Genomic DNA, 17891 nt, shown 5'->3' with positions numbered 1-17891 from the left:
GATAAACATACTGACTAAAGGCTTCATGTTTGATAAACTGTGACTACCTGAATGGTTTCCTAAGTGATACTTGGTGTTTTTCCACCCCACACCTGTTTCCCTAGCAGAACAGAACCCAAAGGACAATCAAGTTCAATTAAACATGTCATAGAATCATAGAATGCTAGGGATTGGAAGGGACCTCGAAAGATCATCTAGTCCAATCCCCCTGCCGCAGCAGGAACACCCAGATGAGGTTACACAGGAAGGTGTCCAGGCGGGTTTTGAATGTCTCCAGAGTAGGAGACTCCACAACCTCCTTGGGCAGCCTGTTCCAGTGCTCTGTTACTCTCACTGAGAAGAAGTTTCTTCTCAAGTTTAAGTGGAACCTCTTATGTTCCAGCTTAAACCCATTATCCCTTGTCCTACCATTGCTTGTCACCAAGAAGAGCCTGGGTCCATCCTCGTGACACTCACCCTTTGTGTATTTGTAAACATTAATAAGGTCACCCCTCAGTCTCCTCTTCTCCAAACTAAAGAGACCCAGCTCCCTCAGCCTTTCCTCATAAGGGAGGTGCTCCACTCCCTTAATCACCTTGGTTGTCAATCTGCCCAGCATTGCCTGGGTAAAGAAACTAGTTGTACACTCCCAGCTAGTCTCCAAAAAGCCTCCACTGATCTAAGGAGCCTCAAGTTCTCAGCTGGCCGAAGCAGATAATATCTTTCAGCTACTTGTTGGGAGCACACATTCCTTGGGAAAGCTATGATAAACCCTGCACTTAACAAGGCTCGCAAACCAACTAAACAGCTGTGGGAGACATTTGGTGCATTCGACAGTAAAGAGAGGAATGCTTTGAAGATGGGGCTTGTAAGGCAGAGTTCTGTCAACTAGCTCCGGAGCAACCCGGCGAGCGGCCGAGGCGTATGGAGCAAGCTCAGCCTTTACGACTTCGCAGCCTGGGACTCCCCTCCTGGCCAGGGTGCCAGTGATTTATCCGCCCTGGGATGCTTTGCTGTTCTCACTCCCTGCCTTTTCCAGCGCTCTGTTTCACATTAACTCATCAGCAGGTTGCAAAGTCAGCATGTCCAAGGAGAAGCTTTTTAAGAGAGACCCTGCAGATTGTCCTCACTTTGCCACAGAAGGAAAGAGGGAGGAGGTGGCCTCCTGCTCCTTCGAGCCATAAGCTCCTTCATTGAGAAGACGTGAATAGTCTTCACTCCTTGATACACAAGGTAGAAGTGCAATAGATAAAGGGGCTCTGGGCTAGTCAAACTCACTGATGCCTTTACGTTTTTACAAACAATTTCTGTTATTCATAAGGTGCTGAGGATCACTGGAGAAAATGCAGCCCTGGTGTACCAGGCATCTGCCCGGATCTGTTATGGTCAGTGTGTGCACAAATATATATATATTTTAATTTTATTTATTTATTTATTTATTTATTTATTTATCTATTTATTTATTTTTAAAGCAAGGTACAATATTAGGCCACATTCCCTCAAAGAACAAGGACCGAATCAGTGTCATCTTAATACAGGGCAGGAAAATGCTGGGTTCCCACCTTGCCAGGTTTCCATCACAGCATTAGACCTGGGAGAGGTCAGGCTCAAATTATCCTCCTGCAGATGCTCTCAGAGACTGAAGAACGTCCAGGTCTTTGAGAAAAAATGTCTGGTTTATTCTAAATTGTTACCCCTAGAAGGAGATCTTACACTATCGCCTTATTAAAGATGATGGATTATCTCACTGAGCTGATTGGTAACCAGTGAGGTTTAGAAATATCTGTTTTTTCTGAAGTCCAGTGACCACTCACAACACTAACTGAGGAATCACAAATGGCTATGTCTTTTTTCTCTGTAAAATAAACTTTTAGCAAAGCTCACAGATTGTCTTTGAGAACATTTCTTGCAAAAGCAGCAAAAGACAAGGTACTGGCCAGCTGTCTAACACCTCTGGGAAATCTTTAGTGATATTTTGAATTTTCATGGTACATATTTAGGTATCAGAATCACAGGTTTCATCTTTCCAGAAACAAACAAACAAACAAAGCACTGAACAACTTTCCTCATTTATCCATGACTTTTTCCATACATTTTAGCACCTGCCTTGAAGAAGACGCAGAACACATGCTTATGTATCTGTTTGCAATGAGGGTCCAGTCAGGGTCTGGGGCTGGCCCACACTGAAGCCTGGTGTCCCAGTGTCCCCAGAGCCCCAGGCGCGGAGGGGGCGAGGCCGGGGCTCGCAGGCAGTCCGGCACCACACCACAAGGTGGGGATGCTACAATGCTGAATGGCAGGCGGCTCCCGTTGGATGAATCGCATTAATCTCTGCACGATATGAAGTTTGTAATAGCCAAAAGCCAAGCCGTCTCTTTGGTGCTTAGCCCTGTACACCTTGCTCCAAGCCCTGGGGAAGTTGCCCTGCATCACATCTCCTGCATAATCGCAGCATTAAAGGCTTTGTAACACACTGGTGCAAGTGAAATGCGGTGCCAGGGACCCCAGAGCTTTTTCCTGGAGAGCCAGCACCAGGGCTGCTCCTGGGGCTGGAGTGAGCCAGTCAGTCACAGCAAGGCTCAGAGCAGAGAGGGGAAATCAGATAAATCAGATGTGCCTCTTTTTTTTTATTTTATTTTCACACAAAAGTAGGGTGACACCACTGCCACAGAAAGGTGATGGATTTCAAGCAATTAAGGGAATCTCTTCCTTTAGAGGCTCAGCTGAGCTGGAAAACTCAGCGCTTCATGCTCCTACTCAGTTTGACTTGATTTAGAAAGAGGCAGATGCCACAGCGAGAGTAATTTCCGTGCAGAGGCAGGGGATGATCGCTCTTTAAAAACTCTAAGACAAGATGTGGAGCTCTGCCTTGCAGGACAGCATGAAGCCAGCCAGCAACATGGAGGCATTTCCCTTGTCTACACTGACCATCACTGCCTACTCCAGAAAAAGTGTGGCAGGCTCAGGGCCATGCCTGTGACATCCCATGGCAGCAATGGGCAACCTGCTCTGCCTACACCCCACAGGCATTGTGGGCTTCATACGTTTTGGGCTGGGTGAATATGATACTTCTCACCACTCCCTGCAACTGTTCTTCCAGGACTGGGACATTTGACATAATGAATACGGGCAAATGATAGCTATGATACTTCTTGGATTTAACAAAGCACTTGGCAGTCTAGAAAAGAGAAGTGGGAACTCGATTATAGTCTTCAAATATGCAAGAGATTATTATGAAAAGGGCATCAGTCAATTGCTCTCCATAGCTACCAAGGGGGAGACAAAAAAGAATGAGCTCAATGTTTAGCAGCAAAACTCAGTAGTAGGTACTCAGGGAAAAAATACATCCTTTCTAACTGTGAAGGTAATTACACATCAAGACAGGTTATCTATGAAGGGCTGGGAACCTCTGAGTTTTAAGAGCAGATCACACAAACGTGTCAGGAATCATCTTAAGACCTCCCAGACCAATACTTCTTGGTTTTGTGATTTTAAGGTTGCCCTGAGGTCTTGCCCTTGCATGTCATATACCCAGGGGTGAAGCTTGGCCAAAAGGATTTCCTTGTATGGACAGTATTTTGCCTGGTCATGACCCATCTAGACAACATTCCAGAAGCCTTTTTGTCAGCACGGGAGGTGTCTCAACCTCTTCATCCAATACTTTTACATTGCTCTTACCCATCTCCATTTTGCTGTCCAGGAGCAACCTCTACTCTTGACATCTCAACTCCTTGCACCTCTGCCTGCAGGAGCAGGCTTGGGCTTTATCTCAAGGTTTCTCTGTACAGACATCCTTCTTGGACTTAGGAGTTCTCAGAAGAAAGCACCAAGGCTTGATCTTGTCTCAGTGGGGACTTTGCTTTTGCTATAAAGGAACACAGGCTGGGACATGGCCAGTTCAGCAGTGGCCTTGGCCACCCCAGTAAAGTTGTGACGGTGAGTAAGATCCCATAGCTCTGCTTAACCAACTGATTTCAGCCCAGTATTAAAACAGGTTTAGGAACAGTGAAAATATTCCTCGAATCGGGGGTTCATGGGGCAGTTTGGCAACCCCAGGGCCATGGGGACAGCATCACCCTGGGGCAACTGGGTTGGGATTGCTTGGTCAAAGGAAGTATATGGGAAATTTAGCATGATTCAAGCAGTGACAGCATGAGTTCATTGAAAAAGAAGTATAGCAAGAAACATCAAATACCTGGGAGTATCATCCAGCCAGATCAGGAAATCCCTGAGCTGAGGATGACTGGAGGCCGAGCAAATGGTTGGAAAATATTATAACTATGTTCTTATACCCCCTTCTGCCCTTTCCTAGCACCCACTTTTGGCAAACCTCAGGCAGGGTGGTGAGCTACATAAGGCATTAGTCCATTTGAGCCAATGTGTCTGCTCATAGCCTTCCATCAAAAGAGGGGCTGAACGGGACTGAAGACGGCTCAGCAGATTACAGGATGTATTATATTCCTCTAAATACACAGGTTTTCCTCCCACAGGTCCTGGTGGGAAGTGGGTGCTTCAGCTCTCTGGCAACACTATCTTTCCTTAGCTGACTTTCAGAGACAGTAGGATGTGGTCCCCAGATCCCCAGGCTGAAACCTGCAGAAGAAGAAAGTGGATGAGCACTGTAATAATTTACTATGGTCCTTGGCCATTTTTAACCCAGCCAAAGAGCTGGCAGCTGATATTCGACAGTAGTGGCTCAGAAAAGTGCTCTGCTGAGAGGAAGCAAGCGGACTTACAGCCTGGTCACAGCACGCACAAGTGAGTTGGATGGGGACGATGAGGAGAGCTTGAAGTCACAAGAAATAGCATGGGCAATGTAGCAGAAAGGTCATGAATATTTTCACACTGATAATAAAATGTCCATAGTCTGAGTTTTTATTTTGGGGATGTGATACAAAATTTACATCCAAACAACAATGAGGAAAGTTAGTTCTACCTGCAATTTTATCTATACACAGCTGAGGAGATGGTGTGGTGTTTGTCTGTGACTGCTTTATCTCTGGGTCCAACCATCCCCAGATGAAACAGCAGTTAATTCTTTATCTCTCTATTCTTTCTCTCACTCGTGTGGTATGAAACATTAACGTCATGGCTGGAACTAATGTCATTGGCAGGAACTGTTGTAAAGTTATCCCAGGCCATTTATATAGGTCAGAAAATGAAAGATACTTTTTCAACAGAGAATTCCTGCTGAGGAGGGGCTCCCATGAGCTTGTAAAAAGGAAGCACACTCTTCAATACTGCTCAGGCTGTGGAGCATTGGCAGATCTAGCTCCACCTGCCTGAGAGGGTCCCCATCCCTGCCAAGTCATGTCCCACCCAAGGCCAGGTGTTGCCATGAGGGACCACAGGGCTGAAGCTCACGCCCTCCAGAAACCTAGGGCTCATGTAGAACCCAAACAGCCCAGTTGCCCTCCAGCCTGGAACTATCCCAAAGTGAGCAAATCTCAGGGGAAAGCTGTCAGGAAAGGTAGGAGTTTGCTTTTTGTTTGACTTAGCCAGCTGAGCGAAGAGGATGTTGAGGGCAGAATGACACTGTCTGTGCAGTGACTGCTGCAGGGCTGCTGCTGTTATTATAAAAGTTCAATCATTGCTCCCTTGTTTAGAGCTGCTGTGTGGACATTTTATTGTTAAATGTACAGAAAATCAATAGTGGAAATATGTCAGCACTGTCCATTTGCACAAAGCAGAAGATGACTTGATGTGACTTCCTTACAGCTGGGATGGCCAAGAAACCAGCGGCAATGCGGTAGGTTTGCTAAGCTTCCTTTAAGCAGCCCACCATGGTGTAACCACCACCCACCATGGCAGAAGTGGAGCTCGGAAAGTAGTTTTCACTAAAATGTCCATTATACCCCTATGTCAAACACAACCAGGTCCACCATGGCTTTGTGGCTTCACATGGGGGAAATCCATGCCCGTGGAAAGCTGCTGGGATGTTTCCAGCCTCCATGTTGCGGTCTTCCACCCTAGGCTGCAGATGCATCAAGACAAAGCCACAGCTTCAAGCCATAAACCCGGAGCAAATCGCAATGTGGCAGCTGTGTGTGCATGAGCAGGCAGAGCATTTGACAAATAAATAAGCAGCTGTTGAAAAACAGCAGCAAATTCAGTTCTTGCCCAGCTCAGGCGGAGTTTGCCACTGTGGGACAGAGCTAAATCACAGTTAGAGACTGTGCCGTGGATAGTGCTTTGGAAAGTGTCTGGGTTTAACCTGTGCTCATGGCCCAAGTTTGACCTAAAGCTATCAAATGGCAAGTCTGAAGACTCTGCATCAAGCTGATCATTTGCAAATGAGCCCAAGTTGTGACCTATGGCTGAAAGTTGTTTCTGGTGTTTAGAGTGTCATTTATAGGGGAGGGTTTATCCTATGAAGCCACCTCTTTAATTTATTAATTATTTATAAGACAACCTCAAGAAGACAAAAAATATTTTTTCAGCAATCCTAGTAGTATATTTCCAATTCTTATCATGGTAGAATTGCAAATTTGTTGTGGGACTACGGTGGGTCCATGAATTCCCTGACGGAGGGCATGGGAAAAGAAATTAGCCTTGAAGATATAAAGGCCTACCCGTGAGAAAGATGGGAGTAAAGGAGTATCCGGAGATGTTAAGGATGTACCTGTGAGAGAGAAGGGAGTGAAAAAGTAACATTGATGACAGCAAAAATAGCCAATGAGATGTTACTGCTGTAACCTGTAACCAATAGTGAAGAGACACATGAATTGGTAAAACTGTATAAAAATGCACTTGTGGCAATATATGGCATTTACTACTTTCATCCTGGAAGAACTTGGTCTATGTCGTTTGTCCGTCTCAAGGGTGACAATTTGTGTCAAAGAGCTCACTGCACACCTGTGGATTTGGACACCTGTCATGGACTTTCCCAGGGAAACAAGGTGCCAGAGAAGTCAGAGCCTGGCAGATGTCTCCTGTGCTCCTATTTCATGCCTCAAACACTGACCAGAACTTCATCAAACATTCATATCTGGCACTGATAGATGTGAAGAAGCACAGAAGGAAGATGAAACTTAATTGCTCTGAACAAGCAAAGCGCTGCAGTGCTGCTCAGAGGAGCCACTTACCCGGAGGTAGCACTGTCAGGTGCCACCCCCACCCCACGTCCTGAAAAGAGAACTGCCACTGGGAAAAGAAACTGTTTTTTCAGGTTTTTTCTTCTTACTTCTCACTATCTCTTTTTTTCCCTGACAAAAAGCGAGACTTTAGCAAATGCCTCACCAATGACTTCTGCTCATCTCAGCTCTTTTTCTTTCTCACACAGGACCTAGGGCTGGTCTGGACAGTGATCACAGAGGATTTCCTGCTCTATCAAGACTCTCAGCAGCTTAACAGGGAGACAGCTAGGAGCACAGACAAAATGGAAATAAAAAAAAATAATAGTGTATTAATGAAGAGTGAGAGGGAAGGTCATTTGCTTGTTATTTGTAGCACAATACCTGATAAGAGGTCATTAGTCATTCAAAGCCACTGAATTACTTTAATTAAAATTTGAGTTTTGAGAGCTGGGTACAGCCTGCTTGCTGAACAGACTTGCAGGGTAAAAAGACAGAGAGAGGGAGAGAAGGAGTGTGGGAGTTGACCAAAATGACAATAAGCTTAATTAAAGCCAGGAGGAATGCTGGGAAACTCTCATTTCCATACTCCCTGCTTGGGTTTTTATCCTGGTCTTCCTTGGGTCTGCCTGGCACAACAGCCATTCCTCTGGGCACCATGAGCTTAGGGGGTATGTTCCCAGGCTCTTTCCCATGGGACCATGGAATTCAGCACTCTGTGCAAGATGCATTTTCTTTTTTTCCCAAATATTCTCTGTTTTTAAAAGTAATTGTATTTTTAAAAATGATATTGCATTTGGAGATTTTCTTCTCTGTCCCCAGCCCAGTGCAGAGTTGGGAGGTATAATTGAGCCTTTCACCAGGGAAAACAAAGACAGGAGAAAAAGAGTGTGTGCCTGGGATGCTCAAGGTCAGACTTCCCAGAGGTGTTGAAATTTCTTGGCATTTTTCCCTGACTGTCCACATAATCCTGTCTGGTGGCAATACAGCAGCTGATCCTCCCTGCACTGCGTCCAGGATGATGACAGGGAAGAATTGATGTCGAGTCAAAAGGGCAGCTGGTGCTGTAAGGGGAAAAACCTTGCAGAGAACTATAACCAAATTTTCATTTAAAGAGAAGGAAATCAGTTTGTGAAAGGAAGAAAACAGTTCTGCACTGTTTAAGGATAAATTCCGGACTTCCCCATTGCAGCTTCTCTCTCCAGGGTTACAGCTTCTCTCTCCAGGGTTCATCTCCAGCACCTCCACTTGCACTGGGATGCTGAGAAGTGTTGATATATGTGCTCTGAACAGCTGCGAGGCAGACATAGTCATGCTGGACTGTGAGAATAAAGGAGGGGGTTTGTCCCCTGCTGCTTGGTATATACAACATATCAGAATTAAGTAATGTGAGCTTGCTGCCAGCCTGGGGCACTGCCACAGGACGGGGATGTGTTTGTTTCCTAGGACAGGAGATATTTCTACATGTCTTTTCTAAAAAAAATATTTCTCCAATTTTCTGATGTGTGTGTGTGACAAATGAACCTTAAAGGCGCTTGTTGGTACACTGAGAACCTGAACTTTAAGCAGAGGCTACACAATGCAACACCTGCTGTGAGCTGCCGACTGTTGTTCCCTTCCCGTGCTGGGTCACTGGTGTGCTGGAAAGGCTTCCCAAGGATGTCATTCGTGTGCCAACAAGCATTAGGACTTATCCTCACTGAGGTCTTTATCTGTGCCAAACTTGCAAAAGACCCCACCTCTTGCCCCACTGCCCATGTTGGCACCAGGGGACAGAATTGAGAGCCAGAGACGGTGCGGGTCCTCCCTCCTCTTGCCACCAGCCAGTCAGGCTCATCCCCAGCTAGAGGCTCTGCATAGACCACCAAGGAAGAGCTAGTTGGCGTGATATATCCTCTCCTGGTAAGGCCATGCCACTGGAGACATCACACCAGACCTTTGCATGTACCAATTCACACTTTTTCTTGCCAGCAGAGCTATATCATGTCTACTAACAATGTTGCTAGGCTGACAAAACACTGTCTGCAACAAAAGTTTTCTTGTCTCAGCTTTCCATCAGGAGGTGTGATGGTTTTTTGCTCTCCAGCCAGCATATCTGCACCAGAAACATTTCACACTATAGACCAAGCCCTACTGCTATTGCAAAAGGCAGCCAACTTAGACTAGTGCTTAACTTTCCATCTGCTTGCCATTAGTCTGGATCTTCACGCTCTCAAGCTGGAGAATGAAATCTATGACCTTGATCCACTTTCTTTTCATTTTGCTTTAAGATTTTGCTATTATTCTTGTTGGTCTGGAAAAAAGTTTTGGGACAAATTCTCAAAGGCCACTTCTAATCCAGACCTTCATGCTGTCTATGTAGGGAAAGCAGTGGACAGTTAAACAAAAATCTACACCCAAGTCTCTAGGTAGAGTTGAGATCTCCCTTGGATCTTATTCATCAAATATCCGGCCCTTAAGTGGTTGAGAGAATGAACTCTGAAGGTGAGATGACATTTGGAAACTTGAGCTTATTTCTTCTTCGACCATTTTTTTTCCTTAATGATGTGAGCAACTAGACTGTCTCTCTCCATATAAAACAACACTTTTCTTTAGCTTGCTCTGACAGACTAATATATAATGTGTTTGATTCTGGCACACATATTTATTGGCATGTTGACATCTTTTTTATATTCTTCCCACCTCAGGCCATTCCATCAATCCACGGTCCTTAAGCAGAGACTTTTCAATGCACCACAAAAGAGAAGTCAGGTTAATTATATTTTTTCTTTATATTGAGAGGGGCCATCTCTCCCAGGTTTACTTAGCCCTATACAAAGGTTCATACCAAGCCAATCTGAATTCCCTTTCAAAACTCAAACTGTGTTTAATGGGAAAGGTATGATTTCATAAGCAGATCTGTGCAAGACTGATGTTGTGCAGACAAAATACTATAATGATTAACATGTGGCACCTTGGTCCAATTCACTCAGCTATGCGCTTACATCTCAGTGAAAGCTGCTTACCAGTTCGCTCACTTTGTGCAATTTAATTAAACAAATTAAGATAACTGGAAACCCACTGCAAGTGTCATATGCTTTATTGACACTGGGATCTCTGATTTTTCACAGCGCCTTTCTAATATTTTTGGCGAGGAGAGAGTCTCGAAGCCTCACCCCCAGGACTCTGCAAATCCCTTTCAGCTGTGGCAGGAGTGGGAGCCAGGCTGCCTGGCTCAGCATCACGAGGGCTGGGCTGACCTCCCTGATCAACCCTCACCCAGCCCAGTGCTGGCAAACAGCCTGAGCCCCACGCATGTACCTGACTCCTTGATTTCAGCCCTGAAACCCAAGTACAGTGTCAGCCCAGGCCTCTGCGGGAGCCATACTGAGAAGGAAGGGGCATCTGAGGCACTGGCCGTGTCCTTCAGTGGTCCAAATGTTGAGGAGATGGCTTTGAGGAACATGAAGGAGAGGTTTGGAGACAACCACAGCTCCAGAGGTCTTCTAGACTATGTCCTCCAGCTCTCCTGCCCCATTTACAGCAATGGCAGGCACAGAAAGGCTCCTCATCAACACCATGGCTGCAGCTCTTCTGATGGTTTTCCCCAGTCCTGTCCAACCCGAAGCCCGCTGACATCTCCCAAAAGCTGCTGTTTGACACCAGCACCCTCTGAGTTAGCCCCTACATCTTCACACACCTTGGGAAGGTTGAACAGCCTACAGGGTGGACATTTTCACGAGGTCAACTCATTCAAACACAGTGGTGAATGTAAATCAGCGACTTACATGTAGAATTTCTCAATGCCATCAAGAGTGCTGTATTGAATTAAAGATATCTGACTCATTAATAAAGGCAAATAATGCCAAGTGGATCTGATTATTTTATTGGGCTAGAGTTAAATATTTGACCAATAATGGAAACCTATTTCTAATTGATTTCTCCCTTTCCTCCTCAGTCTGTTTCTTTTAAAGTCCATATACATGTGTGGTTTTGGTGTTTGTTTTTGCTTAAATTGTGCTTTCTGCCAGGTTCCCTGGTGGTTAGGAGAGAAGGAATTTATTAAGAACTTTATTTTTTTTATTTCAGTAATTACCATCTCTGTATTGAACCAGCCTTCAATGGCACTTGGTTATTCTTTGCTCTACTACCACTACCCATCACCATCGCTGTATGGACCTGTCTTCCTAGGTAACATGTAGGGAACACAACACGTAGGGGACATGGGGAGGCTGTGGCATCCAAAGCCCTTTTGTTTCTGTCAAAACTCTGCTCAAACACTGTAAGGACAACAGTACTACCGAATTAATGGTGTTGAAGGCTTCAGGTGCTCTGCCCAAGCCTTTGGGGTCTTTAACTCTTATGCAAACATAAGAATCCTAGAGACCTGCTGCTTCCAGTTACTTTTGGGGAAAAAAAAAGGCAGTTTAATGGGAAAGGTTGGAACTAGACAAGCATCAAGGTTGTGGGGTGAATTTCACTTTAATTCATCAAAATCCTTCAGCTCTGCTTGATTTGTCATTGTCAGCATAGCAGAAGGAAGGGAATTCCCAGTTAGTTCCCAAAGGAAGCTGTGTATTGATTATGGACAAAGGCACAAAAACCTGAAGGTCAGTACCAAGGAATTTTTCATTCCTTAGAAAGACTTGCCCACACCTCGAGCATCCTGTGCTTTACAGGCATTTGGACACTTACACTCAGTTTCGTAGAATGAAGGAAAGCATGCAAAGAAAAGGTAATTTGCTTTGCTCCTTAAATCCCAGTTAAAGTCACTCCTGCTATTAGCATGATTCTATGACTCTATGGTTTCTTGTTCTCTTTCCGCAGGATACTTCCTTAGGCTGAGAAATACTGAAGAATTCAAAGAATGAATTAAGAATCAGTTATCATTGCTGAAGACAACAGTGGAGAACCAGCCATCAGTTATCAGCCCTAATTAAAGGAAAACAATCCATACTGACATAAGGGGGAGAAGCAATGCACTGATTGCAGGCTGGCTGTGGTTTCTTGTAGGTGCTGTGCCTTGTGGATGGCAATAAAACTCCCAGTAAAGGTGCCTTTTCCTTTTTTTGTTGCTTTTTCCCCCATGTGCTGGTGCTGGGGGTTTCACACTCGAGCTTATAATTTCCTAGCAGGAGACTGAGCAAGCTCAGCCCTGCGTGGCTGTCACTGGTAAGCAGGAAAGTCACTGAAAGGGAATTGAGGCTTTTTGCAGAGCAGTGACGAGTAGATGGGAGCAGCTCAGTTGAGTCAGCACCCACAGAAGCAAAAGGACATGAGTAAAGACGGTAAGGTGATGAAGGAAGGAAATTGAAGGGAAAAAGCTGTGACTTTGGGTCTCTGAAACACCCAGTGTCACCATAGCAGTTATGGGAGATTATTTGAACAACAGGGCTGGTTGTTGGTCTCTAGGGACAGCTGAAAACCACAAGGCAGGGGAGGCTGAAGCATTCTCAGGGGCCGAGCTTTAATGCCTAGCACTGCACACGTGTTTTACAGGACAGTTGCTTTGCGTTAATTCTGTATGGACTGCTGTCAGTGATGGTTTCAAGTCTGTGTACATAGCTGCTTACACACGTTTGCTCTCCGCATTCACTGAACAAGGGGCACGGGGTGGTTACAGGTTAATGGATTTTCAAGCTGAAGTGTTTGCCAGTAGCATTCAGGACATGGAAATTTGGTCCAGAAACCTTATCAGAGACAAACCATCCTGTGGCATCCTTCAGTGGAAGCCCAAGTACTAACTCCTTAATTTGTTTACCCTGAGATAAATCCAGAGTAACGCATTGATGTGCAGGCAATTGATTGGGACGTGCCACAGTGCAAGGACAATATTCTTTAGGAACGTCCTTCTGAACGATCTGCTGACTACCTGCTTAGCTTAATATCTAAAACTGCAATGACCCTGAACCTCAAATAATCCCAGAGAGAAGAGGGCAGGTTAAGGACCTCCTTGCCTGGCTGGGTTGGTTGTGGGGCACACACCTGGGCAGAGGCGACCACAGCAGCACTTGCAGCATCGTTTGATGTGGCTGACAGCTGCTTAGCAAATCTAAAATGACTTTGGGATTTTAAAAGCCCAAGGGATGGAGGAAAGTGGGGACCTGGCTACATTGTGAGCTGTGTTTAGAGGAGTCTTTTTGGCCTTGTTGAAAATATGAGAGGAACAAAAGGATCTCAGCAAAGAGGAGTGTTAGGGAGCAGCTGATCTCCTACAGTGCAGAGCTGCTACCTGCAGAGTGAACTCAGGGAGATGCCTCCCTTCAGCTGCAATTGTGCTGTTTATAGCAAACCATTAACAGATCTAACATGCCTTTTGTGTGGCTGGTTTTTGCACATCTCATTATCCCTTCTGTTTCTAAGCTGGTCTGGGATACATCCAACCTTTGGGATCAGCTCTTACTTGAACAGGGGACAATTGTCTTCAAGGTGAGGAGGAAGACACCATACAGGGGCCTTGAAAACAGAGTTGCCTGTCAGGAGCAGCTGCTTTGCAGAACATATTTTTTGGCTTTGAGGGTGGCCTGCTTAGCCAACCCTGACTATTTCACCATGCTGCAGAGGCTGCCCTGGTATTAATTCACCTCAAAGAGCAGGTTGAAGCCATTAAAATATTTTGCAGGTGGTTCCTTGAATTCATGGTGCAGCTGGATCCAGCCTAAAGGGGGTGGGGGCCAGGGGGGGGAGAAGAAAAAGAGAAGAGGCAAGTTCTGATGAAACACAAATTAACATAACTCATAGAAGGGAAAGAAAATCTGGTTTCAATCTCTACAACAAAGCCAAGCAACACATCAAGCTAGAAAGGCGAAATGTCAGCCAGGCAGGTCTGGGGATTTTATTGCTTTAGCACAAGTGCTTCTCAGTGGTCCCACGAGTGCCCAGGTGGTACCGCAGCAGCCAGACCTCCTGAGGCTCTCGAGTCCTCCGTGGCTCTGAGCACACAGGGACATGGGGGGCTTCACAAAAGGATTGCTGCTCCCATATGGGTTTGGGCTCAAGTTTTGTTTTTATGTCCTGGCACAAACCACAGATGTTTAGATCTTGTGTGTTGGCCTCAGTCTCTGTTCTGCATGGAAACTCTCCAGGTACTACATAATTTCTTGCCCTTAGAGTGGGATCTACTTTGTTTTAGGGGATGCTGACCAGGACTGAGCTGAGCAGCCAGTGGGACAGTCACAAGGGAGACCACAGTCCTGGCATCTCCATGAGCTGCTGGTGGGCACATCACTCACAACCTGCTTCAGCATCCCCTGAGTTCAGCAGTGCCTCCTAATGTCCATGGGCATCAAAATCCTTGTTCCTTCCTCAGGTGGAACAAAGTATTTTAGCATAAACACCGTCATATCAGAGAGCTGTACTGGATCTGACTGGGGTGGAGGTAACATTCTGCACAGCAGTACGTATAGTGTTGTGCTTTGGATTTGTAGCTAAGGCAGCATTGATTACACACCTATGTTTTGGCTTTTGGTGAGCAGGGTTTGCACAGCATCAAAGCTGGCAGTGGGCGAGACACTAGGAGGGGACACAGCCAGGGCAGCTGACCCAGACCACAGGGATATTCACACCATATGACGTCGAGCATGGCAATAAAAGTTCAGGGAAAGAAAGAGGAAGGGGAGATGTTCATGGTTAGGGCATTTGTCAGCCCAAACAGCCATCACGTGTGCTGAGGCCCTGCTCCCCAGGGAGTGACCGTTTTTCTGTCTGCCAACAGGAAGGAGACAATGAATTCCTCTTTCTGCTTTGCTTGCAAGCGCAGCTTTTGCTTTCCTTATTAAGCTGCCATCATATCAACCTGTGAGTCTTATCTTCCTTCTATTTTCTCCCCAGACTTTGGGAGAGGGGACTGAATGAGCAGCTGCATGGGTGCTTGGCTGATGGCCGGGGTCACTCTGCCACAAGAGCTGGTTGTATGTCACGATTCGCCAAATTTGCTCATTCCAAAAAGAGAAAAAGACTGAAAAATAAGGTGAAAAGGGGAAAAAAACGAAGCCCTAATCTGGTTTATAAACAAACCTAGCACTGCAGACGCAATTGTACAGCTCTAGTTGCTGATGGCTTTGTGGTGTACGTCTGTCACCTGTGTCTCAGGTCAAACCACAGCTACTTGTTTCTGTGGGAGAGCAGTGTGGTCGGTGAGCAGGATTACTTCTCAGTTTTTCTGAAGCTCACCTGCAGAAACAGGTGTGCAGGTGTTGGGATAAGGGTAGACTGTCACCTCTTCTGGCTGCCACTCTCACTTCAGTATAGAGGTGACGGCAGAAAGGGTGGAGGTTGCTGTCCTGGCTTATCCAATACAGGGCCTGTTTGTGCCATCACTTCTCTGCCCCATCCTTGGAGGGGCACCAGAACCTGCCCATTTGTGCCTAAGAGAGTCTGCAATCAAATAGATGAGCTTGGAAAAATTACCATATTGTAGATAAATGGCGAAACACCTCTGAGCTAGGTTATCTTCTCATGTGGGAAGAAATAAAGCAAAACCCAAAAAACAAAACCTTAAAAAAATCACAAATTCAGTTTTTCCAGGATAAATTCTTATCCCGAGGAGGCTAACATCTGTCCAGGCTCCCTGCCGGTATCACTGCTGGGAAGTGTTGTTGTTCAGCTAATACCAGATTGGAGTTTGGCATTATATCTCTTCACTCTGCCTTGAGCCTTTGGTAGTGACAGATGCCTGAAGCTGACAACAGCAGTGAAAGGAAGTAAGAAAGGTAGCAGGGATGGCCTGGAACCAGACAGTTCCCTTTCTCTCCTTCAGCAGTTACCCATGGACCTGTGAACTCGAGGCAGCTGTGATCTGTTTATAAAACTTGGTTCTGAGGTGATGCTCTAGTGCAACGAGAGCGTGAGGAGGGCCTTCTGCCTGGCACAAGCCACTGACGTCAAACCATGGGGTGGGATGAACCGGTGGACTTCAGGTTCTTCCCAGAGATACTGGCAGAATATTTCAGAGGAAGCAGTCGAGCAACAGAAGGGTGAGGGGCCTGGGCTTCTTAGCAGAGAGCCTGGAGGGTGAGGCTGATGGCCCAGCAGACATGCCTCATAATGTACCGGAAACTGCTATTCTATTAATAATTCCATTGTTTCAGCAAACTCTCAACCTAGAGAGACTGCACTGAATCAGCAGTTTGTTTTCTTTTTTTCTTTCCTGATTTACTAACCCCGACTGCACAATCAGAGTCAACCTATTGCTGCAGCCGATGACACTGCAGCACGGAACGAAAGACAGGAGAAAGCAGGGTGCGGGTAGCAGCACCAAGCACACACAAAGCCTGAGCGAGCATGTTGGCACATGATCTCTGACATCTGTGGCATGGCCCGGACCCCCAGTGCACAGGGAAATCCGCTGCCTGTTTGCAGAGGCTGACATCCAGATGGAAACACACTGCAACGCTCCCAGCCAGCCAGATGCTCACCTGACTGATGGGAATGTGGCAGCACGCAGAGCTGAGAGGGACTACAGCAGCTAGTAATAAAGGGAAAATTAAGTAGGCAACCTCTGCTGATTGGTAAATTTGGGTGGGATCATGTTTTTGCTCTTGACCTTCCTAAAATAACCAAGTGGAAAATTGGACTTCGAACCCTGAAGCAGTGCAGATCAGGACTGTCAAAATCAAGGGTCTCTACCCCTGCTTTTGTGCCCATGCCACCTGGGCCATTGAGAATGGCATGGCCACAGCATGACCATGAGAGGTGAGAAAACATACCCCTGAACTTCTTTCTCAGGGAGGGAGGGCACAAAGATCTCATTGCACCTTTTGCTTTTCAGAAGGGCTTTTTGAGAACTACAGCTGCCAGCTTCTTTCTAATACTTTTGAAACAAAATGGATTTGCCTAGATGTGGTGTTAAAAGCTTTTCTGATGTAAATCTGCTCTCTGTGTGCATCTGAATCACTTCCATCCCTATTAACATCCACGTGGTAACACATGTGCAGTCATGCCCAGCTCATCACCTGGCCCAGCAAGAGTAAATGGTTTCAGGCTTGCACAGAGTGATCGTCTGAACCACCCAAACCATTAGAAATGGGCTGCATATGAGCCCTTACCCCAGTGGGGAGATGATGCCTTGAAGGGAGAGAATGGACAGGTGGTTACTATGGCTTAGCTGATGGCTGGTAACCACTCAAGCTGCCCTGATTCAGGGATGAATCTGAGTCCTTCACAACAAAGCAAATTATCCCAATTCCTATGCAGTGTATAGCAGAATATATGATAACAGAAGACTGCTCTTCCCTCCTGCTGGTGTCAAACCAGGTCACAGCTACACAAGCACATTTGAAAGGAGAGCACAGAAATTGATTTAAAAATCCCCACATATATTTGTTTTAAGCTTTTTAGAGAGCTATATGTCAGAAGCAGTACAGAAGGCTTCATTCTGCACTGGGCCGTTAGGGTGTGGGTTTCCATCTCATGCCTACCTGAAGCTTAAGCTGCACTTTCTTCCACAGCCATGGAAAGAGGTGAGGACCCAGCAGCCCTGCAGATGGGAACAGACCCGCAGTCCAGGAGTGGATCCTGTGATGGGGACCAGACTCTGCCCAGCACCTACCGACAGCTCTTGCCTGTGGGCATGGGTGAGTCACTTCACTTTGCAAAATCAAAATCAATCCCGGCACAAATGGAGGTGCCAAAACACCAGATACCATGGTGAAGCCTGTAGAGTGGGTTTTACAGGACATGAGCAAAGAAATGGTGAGGTGGTAGAAATTGTGCCCATGGGTCAAGGACGAAGCAAGATCTGGAGAGAGCCTTGACAAGGAGGCTACAAGTGTCTCTTCTCCATTGCATCCAAAACCCATTTGGGCTTCAGCATTCCCCCCATCCCACCATAATTTGTTTGTCTTTATAGCTCCTCCTGAT

This window comes from Streptopelia decaocto (genome assembly GCF_964273445.1).
Source record: "Streptopelia decaocto genome assembly, chromosome: 6".
In the NCBI taxonomy this organism is placed as follows: domain Eukaryota; kingdom Metazoa; phylum Chordata; class Aves; order Columbiformes; family Columbidae; genus Streptopelia; species Streptopelia decaocto.
This window is presented reverse-complemented; position numbering follows the sequence as displayed.